The following is a 20,513-nucleotide window of genomic DNA, read 5'->3' on the forward strand; positions in this document are numbered from 1 at the left end:
GTAGTGTACACTGCTCAGTTAGAGTAATATCTAGTCCACTCAGTGTATAACCTATAGACTACACTGCTCAGTTAGAGTAATATCTAGTCCACTCAGTGTATAACCTGTAGACTACACTGCTCAGTTAGAGTAATATCTAGTCCACTCAGTGTATAACCTATAGACTACACTGCTCAGTTAGAGTAATATCTAGTCCACTCAGTGTATAACCTATAGACTACACTGCTCAGTTAGAGTAATATCTAGTCCACTCAGTGTATAACCTGTAGACTACACTGCTCAGTTAGAATAATATCTAGTCCACTCAGTGTATAACCTCTAGACTACACTGCTCAGTTAGAGTAATATCTAGTCCACTCAGTGTATAACCTATAGACTACACTGCTCAGTTAGAATAATATCTAGTCCACTCAGTGTATAACCTATAGACTACACTGCTCAGTTAGAATAATATCTAGTCCACTCAGTGTATAACCTATAGACTACACTGCTCAGTTAGAATAATATCTAGTCCACTCAGTGTATAACCTGTAGACTACACTGCTCAGTTAGAATAATATCTAGTCCACTCAGTGTATAACCTATAGACTACACTGCTCAGTTAGAGTAATATCTAGTCCACTCAGTGTATAACCTATAGACTACACTGCTCAGTTAGAATAATATCTAGTCCACTCAGTGTATAACCTGTAGACTACACTGCTCAGTTAGAGTAATATCTAGTTCACTCACTTTATAACCTTTAGGCTACACTGCTCAGTTAGAGTAATATCTAGTCCACTCAGTGTATAACCTGTAGACTACACTGTTCAGTTAGAGTAATATCTAGTCCACTCAGTGTATAACCTTTAGGCTACACTGTTCAGTTAGAGTAATATCTAGTCCACTCAGTGTATAACCAGTAGACTACACTGCTCAGTTAGAGTAATATCTAGTCCAATCAGTGTATAACCTGTAGACTACACTGTTCAGTTAGAGTAATATCTAGTCCACTCAGTGTATAACCTTTAGGCTACACTGTTCAGTTAGAGTAATATCTAGTCCACTCAGTGTATAACCAGTAGACTACACTGCTCAGTTAGAGTAATATCTAGTCCAATCAGTGTATAACCTGTAGACTACACTGTTCAGTTAGAGTAATATCTAGTCCACTCAGTGTATAACCTATAGACTACACTGCTCAGTTAGAGTAATATCTAGTCCAATCAGTGTATAACCTGTAGACTACACTGCTCAGTTAGAGTAATATCTAGTCCACTCAGTGTATAACCTGTAGACTACACTGCTCAGTTAGAGTAATATCTAGTCCAATCAGTGTATAACCTGTAGACTACACTGCTCAGTTAGAGTAATAATCTAGTCCAATCAGTGTATAACCTGTAGACTACACTGCTCAGTTAGAGTCTGTCTGTTATAGTTCCTCTTTATCAGCATCATAAAAGCTGATCGTTTTTCAACCACATCAAATATGCATCCAAGTCAAACTGAAATGTTATCAGAAACATGTTGACCCTTTTACAATGAAGATTGGCCACTAGATTATTACCAGTTTATATCCAACTAAAACTTCCCCTCATTTTAACATTCTGTTATAAAGAACACATTAAAATTTGTAACAACAACAAATAAAGTTTTTCATCTCAAAAGGTTAAATAAAGAAATTACTATAATAAGTGCCTATTTAGTACCAAATAAAAGGTTTCTATTTGTGGAAATAGGAAGACAACAGTGAATAATGTAGGTAAGGTGTGTTATCAACAACTGTGAATAATGTTGGTAAGGTGTGTTAACAACAACAGTGAATAATGTTGGTAAGGTGTGTTATCAACAACTGTGAATAATGTTGGTACGGTGTGTTATCAACAACTGTGAATAATGTTGGTAAGGTGTGTTATCAACAACTGTGAATAATGTTGGTAAGGTGTGTTATCAACAACAGTGAATAATGTTGGTACGGTGTGTTATCAACAACAGTGAATAATGTAGGTAAGGTGTGTTATCAACAACAGTGAATAATGTTGGTAAGGTGTGTTATCAACAACAGTGAATAATATTGGTACGGTGTGTTATCAACAACAGTGAATAATGTAGGTAAGGTGTGTTATCAACAACAGTGAATAATGTAGGTAAGGTGTGTTATCAACAACAGTGAATAATGTTGGTAAGGTGTGTTATCAACAACAGTGAATAATGTTGGTAAGGTGTGTTATCAACAACAGTGAATAATGTTGGTGTGTTATCAACAACAGTGAATAATGTTGGTACGGTGTGTTATCAACAACAGTGAATAATGTTGGTAATGATACAATATGAATAACATTCCACCATGAGGTCACTAGGTAATAATGATACAATATGAATAACATTCCACCATGAGGTCACTTAATAATGATACAATATGAATAACATTCCACCATGAGGTCACTTAATAATGATACAATATGAATAACCTTCCACCATGAGGTCACTTAATAATGATACAATATGAATAACATTCCACCATGAGGTCACTTAATAATGATACAATATGAATAACCTTCCACCATGAGGTCACTTAATAATGATACAATATGAATAACATTCCACATGAGGTCACTTAATAATGATACAATATGAATAACCTTCCACCATGAGGTCACTTAATAATGATACAATATGAATAACATTCCACCATGAGGTCACTTAATAATGATACAATATGAATAACATTCCACCATGAGGTCACTAGGTAATAATGATACAATATGAATAACATTCCACCATGAGGTCACTAGGTAATAATGATACAATATGAATAACATTCCACCATGAGGTCACTAGGTAATAAGGATACAATATGAATAACATTCCACCATGAGGTCACTAGGTAATAATGATACAATATGAATAACATTCCACCATGAGGTCACTAGGTAATAATGATACAATATGAATAACATTCCACCATGAGGTCACTAGGTAATAATGATACAATATGAATAACATTCCACCATGAGGTCACTAGGTAATAAGGATACAATATGAATAACATTCCACCATGAGGTCACTAGGTAATAATGATACAATATGAATAACATTCTACCATGAGGTCAATAGGTAATAATGATACAATATGAATAACATTCCACCATGAGGTCACTAGGTAATAATGATACAATATGAATAACATTCCACCATGAGGTCACTAGGTAATAATGATACAATATGAATAACATTCCACCATGAGGTCACTAGGTAATAATGATACAATATGAATAACATTCCACCATGAGGTCACTAGGTAATAATGATACAATATGATTAACATTCCACCATGAGGTCACTAGGTAATCTGACTGCAGGAAAGGACTCCAGGTAGAATCTACATAGCACTTTCTAATCAGCAGGTTTAACATTGATGGAGCTTTGGCTTGCTTGGTGACATCACCAGGTGGTATAAGTTCAAGAGGGGACCCTTGGTGACATCACCAGGTGGTATAAGTTAAGAGAGAACCATTGGTGACATCACCAGGTGGTTTAAGTTAAGAGGGAACCCTTGGTGACATCACCAGGTGATATAATTTAAGAGGGAACCCTTGGTGACATCACCAGGTGATATAATTTAAGAGGGAACCCTTTGTGACATCACCAGGTGGTATACGTTAATAAAAGAACCCTTGGTGACATCCCCAGGTGGTTTAAGTTAAGAGGGAACCCTTGGTGACATCACCAGGTGGTATAAGTTAAGAAAGAACCCTTGGTGACATCACCCTGATCAAGGAGCAAATAATAATAATAAACAGTCTGTCCTGCAAACAATAATTATACATATAAACACTTTTGGGGTATTAAAGTGTAGTATTGTTTAATAATAATATGTATAATTTATTTAAAGGTTTATTAATATAATACATCAAAAAAATCAATTTAGCCTCAAGTAAATAATGAAACATGTTCAATTTGGTTTAAATAATGCAAAAACAAAGTGTTGGAGAAGAAAGTAAAAGTGCAATATGTGCTATGTAAGAAAGCTAACGTTTCAGTTCCTTGCTCAGAACATGAGAACATATGAAAGCTGGAGTCTTCAATATTCCCAGGTAAGAAGTTTTAGGTTGTAGTTATTATCGGAATAATAGGACTATTTCCCTCTATACCATTTGTATTTCATTAACCTTTGACTATTGGATGTTCTTATAGGCCCTTTAGTATTGCCAGTGTAACAGTATAGCTTCTGTCCCTCTCCTCGCTCCTCCCTGGGCTCGAACCAGGAACACAATGACAACAGCCACCCTCGAAGCAGCGTTACCCATGCAGAGCAAGGGGAACAACGACTAGAAGGCTCAGAGCGAGCGATATTTGAAACGCTATTAGTGCGCACTAACTAGCTAGCCATTTCACTTCGGTTACACCAGCCTCATCTCGGGAGTTGATAGGCTTGAAGTCATAAACAGCTCAATGCTTGACGCACAACGAAGAGCTGCTGGCATGCTTCTGCCTACCACCGCTCAGTCAGATACTTAGATGCTTGTATGCTCAGTCAGATTATATGTAATGCAGGACACGCTAGATAATATCTAGTAATATCATCAACCATGTGTAATTAACTAGTTATTATGATTAATTGTTTTTTATAAGATAAGTTTAATGCTAGCTAGCAACTTACCTTGGCTTACTGCATTCGCTTAACAGGCAGTCTCCTTGTGGAGTGCAACTAGAGAGAGGCAGGTCATTATTGCGTTGGACTAACTCTAAGGCTGCAATATTGGTTCCCCGAGTTGACAAGGTGAAATTATGCCCCTGAACAAGGCAGTTAACCCACCGTTCCTAGGCCGTCATTGAAAATAAGAATGCATTCTTAAACTGACTTGCCTAGTTAAATACAGGTATAAAAAAAACATATTTAAAAAAATAATCGGCAAATCGGTGCCCAAAAATACCGATTTCTGATTGTTATGAGAACTTGACATCGGCCCCAATTAATCGGCCATTCTGATTAATGGGTCGACCTCTAATGTGGACTGTATCTATAATGTTATCTCTCTCAATGTATATGTTTTACAGTTTTTTCCAACTGCTTACACACAAAATCTTTTCATGTCACACGATTTTTGAAACCTCTCACTCAAAGTACAAAACTACACACCAAATATCCAAAACCATAAGCTATTTCTCAGCCTTTGACTCAGTTGTCAATTGCATAAAACACTTTTTTTTCAAAACACTACACACAATTCTCTAACCTAAAACACAAAAATCTAACAGGAAGTGACCTGCTTTCCTTTTCCAAACACAACCAATCAAAATGCTACAATTATTCACCAGGTCACACACACACTCCTCACATGTGCAAACACTAATAGCTTAACTGATCCCTATCCACGTCCCTTGTCACTCAAGGAACGCATTTGATGTTCCTCAACCACGAGACACTTGCGTTCAGTCTGCATGGATAATGCAGCACATGGAACAATGTTGATGACAACAAAGCTGTTTTCACTTTGCTTCTTCAAATAAATCCACCAACGTTCTGTAATGACACTATTAGTTTGTGTTTATTACATCAGCAAAACAGCTAGTTTGTCTTTTCTTAGCGAGTTGCCCTAAATCTTGTGAGACGCTAATTGTTCGCCACTAATGCTAATATCTAGCTAGATAGCTAATAAATGTACTGAATAAGAGCAAACGTAGCTAGCTAATACAGCCTGATAATACCAGTGATGGTGTAGACCTAAATCAGCATGTTGATTGTGCAACAGTCTCTTCTTAACCAAAGAGGAATATGCAGAGCAAGAACATGTTACCTACATGAAGTAGCTAAGAGAAAACATGCAATGTAGCAAAAGCTTATAGGGTCCCCTAGGAAACACTTACCAACACTTTAGTTCCTACCCTGTCACAATAACTCCTCCCTGGCATTTTAATTTGTTGTCATCTCAAACACTGTATTCAAAGTGCCAAAAACTAAAAATACCTTCAAATACCTTCATACCGTCCAATGTTTTGAATATTCTGTGATATAATATTTTGGCCATATCGCCCAGCCCTAGTTTGTTTGTGTGTCTGTGTGTTCATTGAGTGATACACTTGCAAAAACATACACTGAACACACACAGAACACACACACAATGGACAAACGAACACACACACACACACAGAACACACACACAATGGACAAACGAAAACACACACACACAATTCATAAGGCTGGAGCATAGCGCAAATTTAAAACTGTAAGCTTCACTGTCCAAACACATATGGTGTGGACTATGTGTGTCTGGTAAACAGTTATCACTTGTTGACCAACTACAGGAATACTGACCTCAGAGTCTCCAGTTTACAGTGGGGATTCCCCAGTCCAGCAGAGAGCAGCTTCACTCCTGAATCCATCAGGTCATTGTTACTCAGGTCCAGCTCTCTCAGGTGTGAGGGGTTTGACTCCAGAGCTGAGACCAGAGAAGCACAGCCTTCCTCTGTGACTCCACAGCCTGACAGCCTGACAAAGAAATCATCATGACTTCACAAACACACTGTTGTCATGACTCTCCTGATCAGGTCAGGAGACCACAACCCTGCAGATCATCTCTCACCCCCAACAGCGAAGGAGAGATCTAGGGGTCTGAAGATGTGGGGGTTTTATGACCCCTCACGCCCCTGGTAAATCTTAGGCCACAGACAACATTCCTTTGTCCTCTCACTATGGAGACCCACCCTCAGAACATTAAACATGCAATAAGGGACTTTGGAACAATGGTTTCCGTCAGCCACATTGGTGGTCATGACGATAGATGGAATATGAAAATGTATGTCATTTTTTGTTGTTATTAAAGGTTAATAGATGACATTATAAAGAAAACATTGTAACTTTAAGAGTTTTCCTAGGATATGCTTGATGTTTATACATTGCACGTGGAAAATGTCCAAATCAAAGAGAATGTTTTGGTAAAGATGAAATGTGAAGTGAGTTGTCTAAAATTGGAATTGAGTAAAATCTAGACCTTGCCTCGGTGCGCCCAGAGAATTGCCCTAAAGGAGGTTACTCCCACTTCTGACCCGAGGGTATAAGACATGTGCATTAAGAATTAACATATCAGACTATGTGACCCAAACTGCAGCCGTGATCTAAAAAGTAAATGAACCCAGAACGCAAAACAAGTTTGGAGAAAAATACATCTTTTTCTACCCAAGCTACGGATGAGACCCCCTAGCATCCAATCCCAGCGAATTGTGGTATCTAAACGGTTTCATTCATACGCTGTGAGCTCTGAGTTTCAGAGCTGTCCATCCTCAGAAGACCCCTTCCAGAGCAAATGTGAGGAAACAGACCACTAAGCCAAAAGGACACTGACATCGTGAGGACAGCCAGAGTTGCGCCAGAGAAGTGCGTCATTGAGCAGCCTAAACGGACCACGCGGAGCTTCCCATCTGAGAACTTCCACACGTAATTACATCATTATATTCTGACCCATAAGAGCGGCAGTTCGGGGCAAGGCTAGGGTTAAAATAAGCATTGCTGACAAATGCACCCAAATGTATATTTCTCTCGTGTACTTTCTCTTTTTCTCTCTCCTTAAATCCCCATTTGGGTAACACGCGCCATAGTGTGTTGGCCCGTTATACTAAGTTCTAATCTATAGCCTAGATTGTGTTTTTGTGTATGTGTATTTTGTATCATCATTTTAGCTTTCTAGTAAATAAATAATCAACTAACATTGATGTGGTACGAACTCATTGGTGAGACTCGGGTTTGTGCAGATTTCCGGATTATGCGACGTTCAGAATGAGATTGTAGAGGAAACTGAGTAATTAGTGACCATTGTAAAATCGATATTCTGATATACTTTGAGTTAATTTAGGAAATAGAAACTCAATAAAACAAATTTCCCATGGTGCCCTAGGTAAATGAGTTAATAATTGCTTGATTCATTTAATCACGCAATTAGAAACCTTTAATCATTCGATGAGCAACAGTCGTCACATTAACTAATACAGCGTCATGACACTGTTCATTTAACACCAATAGTGCAGAAGGACAAAGGCAGATGCATTTGGTTTATTCTCTCAAACAACATATAGATTCATCTTCGGGTCTCCTAGAATTGTATGGTCATATTGTTATACTAATGTGAAAACCAATGCACTGATTCAATGTGTAATTCAATATGATATTGTATATATATTACAATACATATTTTTCTCTAAACTGAATATTGCTTCCTGATGATTAGTTCTGATGTGTAATTTTATGTACTCACAGGACAGCTCTGGAGGCTTTGACCACTGGCAGCAGCCTCAGAAGACCTTCCTCTGATCTGGAGTATTTTTTCAGGTCAAACACATCCAGCTCCTTTTCTGAAGTCAGCAACACAAAGACCAGAGCTGACCACTGTGCAGGTGACAGGTTGGCTCCAGAGAGACTTCCTGTTCTCAGGTAGCTTTGGATCTCCTCCACTAGAGAATGGTCATTCAGTTCATTCAGACAGTGGAACAGATTGATGCTCCTCTCCGGAGAAAGATTCTCCCTGATCTTCTCCTTGATGTACTTGACTGTTTCTTCATGGCTCCGCGAGCTGCTTGTCTTTGTCAGTAGACCTTGTAAGTACTTCTGATTGGACTCCAGTGAGAGGCCCAGAAGGAAGCGGAGGAAAAGGTCCAGGTCCTGTCTTACTTTGTAAGGCTTTATCCACAGCACTCTTGTAGAAACTAACTTCAGGCTCGTCTCTGAATAGCAAAGAAAAGTTATTGGACTTTGTTTGCTTTTTGTCCATTAGATTCTCGTTGTTGTTGATGAATGAGAGGAACACATATACAGCAGCCAGAAACTCCTGAATGCTCAGATGAACAAAACAGTACACCTTCTCCTGGTATAGCACACATTCCTCTTTAAAGTGCTGTGTGCACAATCCCGAGTACACTGAGGCTTCAATGACATCAATACCAGCCTCTTTCAGGTCCTCTTCATAGAAAATCAGATTGCCCTTCACAAGCTGTTGAAAAGCCAGCTTTCCCAGTGACAGAATGCTCTCTTTATTCCAGTGTGGACCTGTCTCTTCTTTCCCAAGATACTTTTCATTCTTCTGTTTGGTATGAAACACCACAAGGTGTGTGTACATCTCAGTCAGAGTCTTGGGCATCTCTTCTCTCTTATATTTCAGCATGTGTTCAAGGACTGTTGCAGAAATCCAACAGAAGACTGGAATGTGGCACATGATGTGGAGGCTCCTTGATGTCTTTATGTGTGAGATGATTCTGCTGGCCAGGTCCTCGTCACTGAATCTCTTCCTGAAGTACTCCTCCTTCTGTGGGTCATTGAACCCTCTTACCTCTGTCACCTGGTCAACACACACTGAAGGTATCTTATTGGCTGCTGCAGGTCTGGTAGTTATCCAGAGGAGAGCAGAGGGAAGCAGATTTCCCTTGATGAGATTTGTCAGCAGAACATCCACTGAGGTTGACTCTGTGACATCACAACAGATTTTGTTCTTCTGGAAGTCTAGGGGCAGTCGGCACTCATCCAGACCATCAAAGATGAACAGAACTTTGTACTTGTTGTAGAGGGAGATTCCTGATTGTTTGGTTTCCATTGAGAAGTGATTGAGAAGTTCAATGAAAGTGTGTTTGTTCTCTTTCATCAAATTCAGCTCCCGAAAAGGGAATGAAAATAAAAATTGCACATCCTGATTTGCTTTTCCTTCAGCCCAGTCTAGAATGTACTTCTGCACAGAGACTGTTTTTCCAATGCCAGCGACTCCCTTTGTCAGCACAGTTCTGATAAGTTTGTCTTGTCCAGTTAAGGGTTTGAAGATGTCGTTACATTTGATTGCAGTCTCTAGTCTTGCTTGTTTCCTGGTTGTTGTCTCAATCTGTCTCAGCTCATGTTCATTATTGACCTCTCCTGTTCCACCCTCTGTGATGTAGAGCTCTGTGTAGATCTTATTGAGAAGTGTTGGGTTTCCTTGTTTAGCGATCCCCTCAAATACACATTGACACTTCTTCTTTAGATTAGATTTGAGTTCACGTTGGCAAATCACAGCAGGATCATCTGAATCTAGAAATAACACAGAGGATATTAATATTACGTCTGTTTTAATGCTTACAGTATTGTAGGACTGTTATAAAGTTTTAAATTATAATTATTTCACTGACTATACATGTGTAAATGTTTTCATATTGCATTACAGACTGGCGTGACTGATTATAATATTATTGATATTATTGATGGTATTATTAATCAAATCAAATCAAATCAAATGTATTTATATAGCCCTTCGTACATCAGCTGATATCTCAAAGTGTTGTACAGAAACCCAGCCTAAAACCCCAAACAGCAAGCAATGCAGGTGTAATGTTGACTCTCTAATCTCTCTAATCTCTCTCTAAATTAATCACCACAACACATCCCTGCTGCTACTTGAGGAGGTCACTAGGTGTTGTGTTAAGGCTGCTACAATGTCATTGAGTTGTACTTTAGCTTCAGCTTTTAAATGTTATATAACAGCACTCAACATGAGTCAGACAGATCTTACAGTTCTCCAGTGTGTCAGCAAGCTCCACCTGGTTCATTTTCCTCAGGACGTGCAATGTGATCTTCAGAGCCCCCTCTCTGGCACTGCTCTCCTGCTTCTCATCTTCAGAATCCACCACTTCCTTATCCTGCTTCTGACTTTCAAAGCCTTCTGGGAGTTCTGGACTAAGAATCCTCTTGAACAGCTTCAGCTCGTTCTTCACAAATGTCATAATATTCTCTTCAAGCATCTGAAAAAAATTAAGTAAATAAGTTAAGCAAGAGACAAAATGCTTTCTCATTATCACATTAATGAATGGTTGACAGATCAACGTTACTTGAGGTAAACAAAAACAAATGTACATAACAGGACCACATACATTGAATATGGAGGCCAGGTCTTTTTGATGACTCTGGGAAGACTGACCACTGAGAATCTCTGACTCTAATCTTTCCTGTTGGTTTCTGTGGACAAAACATCTCCTCATCCAGGGAGTGAACGCACGCACGCACACGCACACGCACACACACACACACGCACCCACACACACACACACACACACACACACACACACACACACACACACACACACACACACACACACACACACACACACACACACACACACACAGTCAGAAATGACTAGAGACAGTGTTGTTTAACTCACTGACCATGACCCATGAGTTCTTCTTACCTTTGTTCAGTAGAAAAGGCTCCCTCTCTAAAGTTTACAGGTTCACGTAAAGACCAGTCACTCTTCATGGACACACAGCTGGGTACAGGGGAGGCTGGTCTCTCCTGCTTGATTGGACTTCAACACAACAGAGACAAACATTACATCTCTCATCTACTCTGAGCTCAGATGGGGAAACATAAGAAGAGTTTCATTACAAAAAGCTATTTATCCATTTTCAGAAATGTTTCTAAATGAGGTTTTATTGTTTAAAAGTTATGTTTGGGTTTTTTCTTTTCTTTTTGCTAAATGAGGAGATGGGTACCTGCTTCCATAAACCAATGAGGAGATGGGTACCTGCTTCCATAAACCAATGAGTAGATCTAATTTTAATAATGTATTTTCTGCCTCTCTCTAGTAGTCACCTCAGCCCCACTAAAAAGCTTGTGTCTTCACTCTGCCTTCTCTCTCTAGTAGTCACCTCAGCCCCACTAAAAAGCTTGTGTCTTCACTCTGCCTTCTCTCTCTAGTAGTCACCTCAGCCCCACTAAAAAGCTTGTGTCTTCACTCTGCCTTCTCTCTCTAGTAGTCACCTCAGCCCCACTAAAAAGCTTGTGTCTTCACTCTGCCTTCTCTCTCTAGTAGTCACCTCAGCCCCACTAAAAAGCTGGTGTCTTCACTCTGCCTTCTCCAGGTGCATGTTGAGGTAAATTTACTAACAGGGAGGGTTGCATGATGTAATTTATTAGAGGGCTGGAAGACGCACTCCCGAGGTTGTTTACTCGCAATATCAGATATTATTAAGAACCAGTGTATCTTTAATTATATGTAGAACATGTATCTTTTGTCAAAGTTTATGATGAGTATTTCTGTTATCTGGCGAAGCTCTCTATAATTCCTCCGGATATTTTGGAGGCATTTCTGAACATAGCATCAATGTAAACCGAGATTTGTGGATATAAATATGCATATTATCGAACAAAACATAAATGTATTGTGTAACATGTCATATGAGTGTCATCTGATGAAGATTATCAGAAGGTTAGTGATTCATTTTATCTCTAATTCTGCTTTTGTGACTCTATCTTCGGCTGGGAAAAATGGCTGTGTTTTTTATTTATTTGGTGGTGGTCTAACATAAATATATGTTGTGTTTTCGCTGTAAAACATTAAAAAAATCGGACATGATGGGTAGATTAACAAGATGCTTATCTTTCATTTGCTGTATTGGACTTGTTAATGTGTGAAAGTTAAATATTTGTAAAGACTATTTTTGAATTCCCCGCGCCACCCTTTCACCTGAATGAGGGGGGGGGGGGGCTTGCCATTAAGATTACTTTTTATAATGCATGTATTCTGAGGTTGAGGTTCTGACTAGTGATTATTCACCCGGGGTTCAATACCTGCTATTGAATAATAATAATAATAATAAAGCTCCCCAAAGATAATATTAAAAAGTTTGGTACTTGGACACAGAGGGGTTAAACACTAAAGTTACCGTCCATCTAGTGAAGAGAGGAGAACCGGACAGAGGTAGCCAGCATCCGTCAACGAGAGAGGGAGAAGCCCTCCACGAGATTTAACAAGAAACAATCGGGGAGCTCCACTGGTCCACAATAAATGCAGGCAGCCGGTGATGATGTAGGGGTAGCTTGGATAACAGACCTATATCTATCCTACCCTGCCTTTCTAAGGTCTTCGAAAGCCAAGTCAACAAACAGATTACTAAGCATTTCGAATCCCACCGTACCTTCTCCGCTATGCAATCTGGTTTCAGAGATAGTCATGGGTGCACCTCAGCCACGCTCAAGGTCCTAAACTATATCTTAACCGCCATCGATAAGAAACAATACTGTGCAGCCGTATTCATTGACCTGGCCAAAGCTTTTGACTCTGTCAATCACCACATCCTCATCGGCAAACTCGTTATCCTTGGTTTCTCAAATGATTACCTCGCCTGGTTCACCATCTACTTCTCTGATAGAGCTCAGTGTGTCAAATCAGAGGGCCTGTTGTCCGGGCCCCTGGCAGTCTCTATGGGGGTGCCACTGGGTTCAATTCTTGGACCGACTCTCTTCTCTGTATACACCAATGATGTCGCTCTTGCTGCTGGTGAGTCTCTGATCCACCTCTATGCAGACGACACCATTCTGTATACACCTGGCCCTTCTTTGGACACTGTGCTAACAATCCTCCAAACAAACTCCAATGCCATACAACACTCCTTCCGTGGCCTCCAACTGCTCTTTAACGCTAATAAAACTAAATGCATGCTCTTCAACCGATCGCTGCCCGCACCCGCCCGCCTGACTAGCATCACTGTTCTAGACGGTTCTAACTTAGAATATGTGGAGAACTACAAATACCTAGGTGTCTGGCTAGTCTGTAAACTCTCCTCCATACTCATACTAAGCATTTCCAATCCAAAATTAAATCTAGATTTGGCTTCCTATTTTGCAATAAAGCCTCCTTCACTCACGCTGCCAAACATACCCTCGTAATCCTATCGATCCTCGACTTCGGCGATGTAATTTACAAAATAGCCTCCAACACTCTACTCAGCAAACTGGATGCAATCTATCACAGTGCCATCCGTTTTTTCACCAAAGCTCCATATACAACCCACCACTGTGTCCTTTATGCTCGTTTGGCTGGCCCTCGCTACATATTAGTTGCCAGACCCACTGGCTCCATGTCATCTATAAGTCTTTGCTACGTAAAGCTCCGCCTTATCTCAGCTCACTGGTCACCATAACAACATCCCCTCGTAGCACACGGTCCAGCAGGTATATCTCACTGGTCATACCCAAAGCCAACACCACCTTTAGCCGCCTTCCAGTTGTCTGCTGCAAATTGTGACCGGAGCAAATGACAAAAATTGATGAAGTTGGAGACTCACATCTGCCTCACCATCTGTAAGCATCAGCTATCTTAGCAGCTGACCGGTCGCTGCAGCTGTACTTGGCCCATCTGTAAATAGCCCATCCAACTACCTACCTCATCCCCATATTGTTTTTATGTACTTTTTTGCTCTTTTGCACACCAGTATTTCTACTTGCACATCATCATCTGCACATCTATCACTCCAGTGTTAATTTGCTACATTGTAATTACTTAATTGTAATTACGCTACTATGGCCTATTTATTGCCTTACCTCCTTACTCCATTTGCACACACTGTATATAGATTTGACTATTGTGTTATTGACTGTACTTTTGTTTATCCAATGTGTAACTCTGTGTTGTTGTTGTTTTTTGTCACACTGCTTTGCTTTATCTTGGCCAGGTCGCAGTTGTAAATGAGAACTTGTTCTCAAGTGGCCTACCTGGTAAAATAAAGGTGAAATAAAAATATTTAAAAACAGGATGCCACCTGAGCTCAATTTCGAGTGTCATAGCAAAGGGTCTGAATACTTATGTAAATAAACCTGTTTTCGCTTTGCCATTATGGCGTATTGTGTGTAGATTGAGGATTTTAAAAAATATTTCATCCATTTTCGAATAAGGTTGTAACATAATAAAATGTGGAAAAATGGAAGGGGTCTGAATACTTTCCAAATGCACTGATTATATTATAAAAGTGGTCATTTTCTTATGTCTCTGTGATTGTTGAACATAAGTATAAAAGTATCTTACCCTAACTCATTCACTACAGCATATCGACTGAAAAAGTCGTATTCATTATACTGTTAGAGCATGGGAAAGAGGTTATGTTAAGATATGTCAGTAGCACTTCATAAAAGCTCATACATGCTTATAAGAAATAGTAAGGCATTATATTTTATGTCCTGGATTAACTGAATGGATATGGACTTGCCCCGAAGCTGGTCAGTCAGCAGAGCCAATATATTTGACAACTTCTCCTTCATCAGTAGCAGCCCTCATGTCTAGATCGGGAAAATACAAATGAGGAGCCTACACCACTAGAGTGCAGTAGAGTGATGTAGTTTGGATGTGAAATTGAAAAATCATGCCTAGCCATCAGCATAGGGGTCAATTGCATTTTATTTCAGTAAATTCAGGAAGTAAACTGAAATTCTAATTCCAGTTATCATTTTTTCCATTGCCACACACCAACAGTATTTCTGGAAGTTCTCATTTGTTCATGTAGAATAACAGTCTAAATCATTTTTAAAGTATATACATCAGAAGTTATATCAATAAGCCTGTAAAACTCATATTTTGACTGTGAAGACAAGATCGATCAACTTGACCAATGCAAATGTATGTATTTCCCTATAAAAAAATGAATGATTTTGAAAAGATAAACTATTGCGTGCTTGCATCAGTGCGTACATCTGGTGTGTTTGTGTGTGTGTGTGTCTGCACATATGTCTCAGGGGTTGTACGGGTGAAATTAGGTGAAAGGAGCTCCACCTTCACAGCAAACAAAGCCTCTCCTCCTTCCCTCTCTCTCTCTCTCTTACTCCCTTCCTTGCTAACTTTTCTTCCCTCCCTCCTTCCCTCGTCTCTTATCTGTCCTGCCCGGATGTGTATGTCTGAGTGCTGTATCCTGCAGTGCCTCTGGCAGTAGTGACAGTTAGGGAAGTTAGTAACATCTACTACAGTAAAGGAGTACAGAACATTAGTTGCTGTTGGAGAGACACCACACGGATCAAGCCTTATGGTCTGGAAAGACCACGAACAGAGTAGGACTTCTGAGGATATCCTTCCTTCCCATCTATAGTATCTGGACTGAGGAGGGACTCCACCTGTAACGTTGTGATTGGGATTAAGTGAAGGCTCTAACCTGGGTGTGCGCCATAACGGTGAAACTGGATGAACACAGGTGAGCTCGAAAAGAGAGAAATAAGAGAAGGGAAGTGTAAATTAATAATAGTTCATGTTGAGAGCATATCCTGGAGAGAGCGAGAAAGTATTTAGTCAGGTTCATTATGAGATGCTTAGGGTGATACATGCTTAAGACAGGTCTTACAATGTATTACAATTGCATCATATTCCATCTGCAGGCTAGTTAACTGTTTTTTGTTAGTGTGGTGTCATTTATCTAGATTGTAGAATAACAGGGTAAAACAAGGTTGTCCACTGTCGGCAAATCTATTTATTATTGTCATCAAAATGTTAGCTGTTAAAATTAGATCAAACAATAGTATTAAGGGATTAGAAATACGTGGTTTAAAAACTAAGGTGTCATTGTACGATGATGATTCATGTTTTCATTTAAAACCACAACTATAATCTCTCCACAGCCTCATAGAGGATCTAGATACTATAAGTACGTATTGGATTACTAAAAAATGCTCATTTTACATTACCGTGTAGTTTACCAATTAAATGGTCTGATGGAGATGTGGTCATACTCAGTATACAAAACCAAAAAGAAAGAAATGATCTCACTCCAATGCACTTTTATAGAAAGCTAGCAAAAATAGATTAGATACCTGACTATTTGTGGAAAAATCACCCTGATTAACTCTTTAGTTATATCACATTTTACCTATTTGCTTATGGTTTTGCCTACACCTTGTGACTTGCTTTTTAAATTATATGAACAAAAAAGATGCAATTTTATTTGGAATGGCAAGCCAGACTATGTATATAACGAATATGAATTCGGAAGGCAGAAATTATTCAATATTAAAGCATTAGACCTCTCACTAAAGGCATCAGTCATACAAAAGTTATACTTAAATCCAAACTTGTTCTCTAGTAAATTGGTAGGAATGTCTCATCCTATGTTCAAGAATGGCCTTTTTTCCCTTTATTCAGATTACTTTTGGTTGTTTGAAAAGGAAATAATCTCCAAAATATTGTTATTTTTTAAACAAGCCATAGAAAGTTGGTTGCAATTTCAGTTTAATCCACCTGAAAAGACAGAACAAATCATACAACAAATATTGTGTTTAAACTCATATATACTAATTGATAAAAATGTTAAAAATTTAAGAAAGTTAAAAAGGTATAATTTTTATGAATGATATCATAAATAGGACTGGTGGAGTTGTCACACACGCAGCTAACACAGACATATGGAAATGTCTGGTCTACCCAAAATTACAACCAAATAATTGCAGAATTACCACAAAAATGGAAGAGGCAAGTAGAAGGGAAAAAAAGTAGGGAACTTGTATGTCAGCCCTGTATTAAAGAACTGTAAGGGATTTCTTCCATTGACGGAGAGGCGGACCAAAGCGCAGCGTGGTGGTTATTCATGTTTTTAATAAAGACGACTATACATGAACAGACTATACAAAACAAGAAAAGTGAAAACCTAAACAGTCCTATCTGGTGCAAACACAGAGACAGGAACAATCACCCACAAAACCCAACACAAAACAGGCTACCTAACTAAATATGGTTCCCAATCAGAGACAATGGCTAACACCTGCCTCTGATTGAGAACCATATCAGGCCAAACATAGAAATAGACAAACCAGACACAACATAGAATGCCCACCCAGCTCACGTCCTGACCAACACTAAAACAAGGAAAACACATACGAAAGATGGACAGAACGTGACAGAACCCCCCCAAGTTGCGGACTCCGAACGCACAACCTAAACCTATTGGGGAGGGTCTGGGTGGGCATCTGTCCGCGGTGGCGGCTCTGGCGCTGGACGTGGACCCCACTCCATAATTGTCTTAGTCGCCCTCCTTAGTGTCCCTTGAGTGGCGACCCTGACGCTTTTAAATTATATGAACAAAAAAGATGCTAACCTTGGTCTAGGAAACCTAACAACGGGCCCCACTGGACTGAGGTAGCTCAGGAATGGCCTTTTTCCCCGATTACTTTTGGGGAAGCTCGGGACCAAGCCATAGAGGAAGCTCAGGAGTGAGAGGAAGCTCAGGAGTGAGAGGAAGCTCAGGAGTGATAGGAAGCTCAGGAGTGAGAGGAAGCTCAGGAGTGAGAGGAAGCTCAGGAGTGAGAGGAAGCTCAGGAGTGAGAGGAAGCTCAGGCAAGTTGATGGATCTACCAGATCCTGGCTGGCTGATGGTTCCGGCAGATCCTGGCTGACTGGTAGATCCTGGCTGACTGGCGGATCCTGGCTGATTAGCGGATCTGGCAGATCCTGGCACTTCTGTCAGATCCTGGCAGACTGGTGGATCCTGGCAGACTGGTGGATCCTGGCAGACTGGTGGATCCTGGCAGACTGGTGGATCCTGGCTGAATGGCGGATCTAACTGATCCTGGCTGACTGGCAGATTCTGGCTGACTGGCAGATCCTGGCCGACTGGCAGACTGGCGGATCCTGGCCGACTGGCGGATCCTGGCCGACTGGCAGTTCTGGCGGATCCTGGCTGACTGGTGGATCCTGGCTGACTGGCGGATCCTGGCTGACTGGCGGATCCTGGCAGACTGGCGGATCCTGGCAGACTGGCAGATCCTGGCCGACTGGCAGATCCTGGCCGACTGGCAGATCCTGGCAGATCCTGGCTGACTGGCAGTTCTGGCGGATCCTGGCTGACTGGTGGATCCTGGCTGACTGGCAGATCCTGGCCGACTGGTAGTTCTGGCAGATCCTGGCAGACTGGACGGATCCTGGCAGACTGGCGGATCCTGGCAGACTGGCGGATCCTGGCGACTGGCAGTTCTGGCAGATCCTGGCTGACTGGCACTTCTGGCGGATCCTGGCAGACTGGCGGATCCTGGCAAACTGGCGGATCCTGGCTGAATGGTGGATCTAACTGATCCTGGCTGACTGGCAGATCCTGCCCGACTGGCGGATCCTGGCCGACTGGCAGATCCTGGCCGACTGGCAGATCCTGGCCGACTGGCAGATCCTGGCCGACTGGCAGATCCTGGCCGACTGGCAGTTCTGGCGGATCCTGGCAGACTGGCGGATCCTGGCAGACTGGCAGATCAGACGGCGCTGGGCAGACGGGTAGCTTAGACGGTGCTGGGCAGACTGGAATGAGTGCCTCTGGAATGAGGGGCTCTGGCGCCTCTGGCATGAGGGGCGGTAGCTCTGACAACGCCGGACAGGCGGGAGACTCTGGCTGCGCTGGAGAGGAGGAAGGCTCCGGCAGCGCTGGACAGGCGGGACGCACTGTAGGCCTGATGTGTGGTGCTGGCACTGGTATGCCGTGCATTCTATGCCAAACCAACAGCTTTCTTTCTACTCTGTCCAATACAGAGTAGACTCAGCACTCTGCTTCGCCGACAGCTCCAATTCCATCCATGGCTCCTTACGGTAAACAGGGGGAGTTGGCTCAGGTCTGACTCCTGACTGACTCCTGACTCTGCCACACTCTCCCTGTGCCCCCTCCCCCAAATACATTTTTGGGGGTGCCTCTCGGGCTTCCAGCCGCTCTGCCGTGCTAGCTCCTCATAATGCCGCCTCTCTGCTTTCGCTGCCTCCAGCTCGGCTTTGGGGCGGCAATATTCCCCTGGCTCTGCCCAGGGTCCTTTTCCGTCAAGGATCTCCTCCCAAGTCCATTTATCCAAATAGTGCAGCCTCTCCCACTGCTGCTGCCTCTGTTGCTTCTCCTGCTGCTGCCTTTGCTGCTGCTGCTGTTGCTCATGCTGCACCTGTCGCTTCTCCTGCTAACACCTGCCTCTGATTGAGAACCATATGAGGCCAAACATAGAAATAGACAAACCAGACACACAACATAGAATGCCCACCCAGCTCACGTCCTGACCAACACTAAAACAAGGAAAACACATACGAACGATGGAAAGAACGTGACAAGAACATAAATGGTTAAAGAAAAGTGTGATAAATAAAAACATATACCAATTTCATTTAAGGACCAAAAACTGACAGTTGTGCCATATAAATTGCAAAATAGTTGGGAAGAGATTTTCGATGTACCCATTCCATGGCACATGGTTTATGAATTGATACGCAAAACAACGCAGGATTCAAAACTTTAAATTACTATACAAAATTCTTGCAGCCAACAGAATGTTATATATACGGGGGGGGATACAATCTTCACAGCTCTGCAGATTTTGCTGTGAGGAGGCAGAGTCATTAGATCATTTTTTTGGTATGAACAATTTATTTTAGTATTGTCCATATGTAGCTCATTTTTGTTCACAGGTCCAGGAATGGCTGAAGAATTGCATAATTTGCCTAGAACTAACGCTGCAGATAGCAATACTGGGTGATTTGAAAAGCCATAGTCAATCAATAATAATATAATCAATAATTATTATTATTTTAGCAAAAATGTTTATTTTTAATTTCCAATCTGTAGAAGCTATGCGAATAGAAAGGTTCAGTACTTTTGTCAAGCATCACATCACAGTTGAAAAATATATGGCAAATAGAAATCCAAAATGGATGGTGTTGAGAGATGGGAGGGGTTGAATGGAGCGGAAGGGTGAGACTAATAACAAGATAACCAATGTAAAACATACGGGGTCTGTAGAATGTATATAGGTTCCAAA

General features: G+C 41.0%; 1 protein-coding gene and 1 pseudogene across 1 annotated transcript in view; one reads left to right on the forward strand and one right to left on the reverse strand.

The window, feature by feature from the left end:
- Positions 1–4: 4 nt before the first annotated feature.
- On the reverse strand, positions 5–10,713 carry LOC118397047 (NLR family CARD domain-containing protein 3-like; annotated as a pseudogene).
- A 4,920-nt stretch (positions 10,714–15,633) lies between these two features.
- The window catches only part of ano7 (anoctamin 7), a 51,916-nt gene continuing 47,036 nt past the window's right edge, over positions 15,634–20,513 (forward strand). Inside the window, exon 1 of the mRNA XM_035791454.2 lies at positions 15,634–15,943. The gene's annotated coding sequence lies outside the window, so the exon portion shown is untranslated. The remainder of the gene's footprint in view (positions 15,944–20,513) is intronic.

Source organism: Oncorhynchus keta, chromosome 18, assembly GCF_023373465.1.
Source record: "Oncorhynchus keta strain PuntledgeMale-10-30-2019 chromosome 18, Oket_V2, whole genome shotgun sequence".
In the NCBI taxonomy this organism is placed as follows: Eukaryota; Metazoa; Chordata; class Actinopteri; order Salmoniformes; family Salmonidae; genus Oncorhynchus; species Oncorhynchus keta.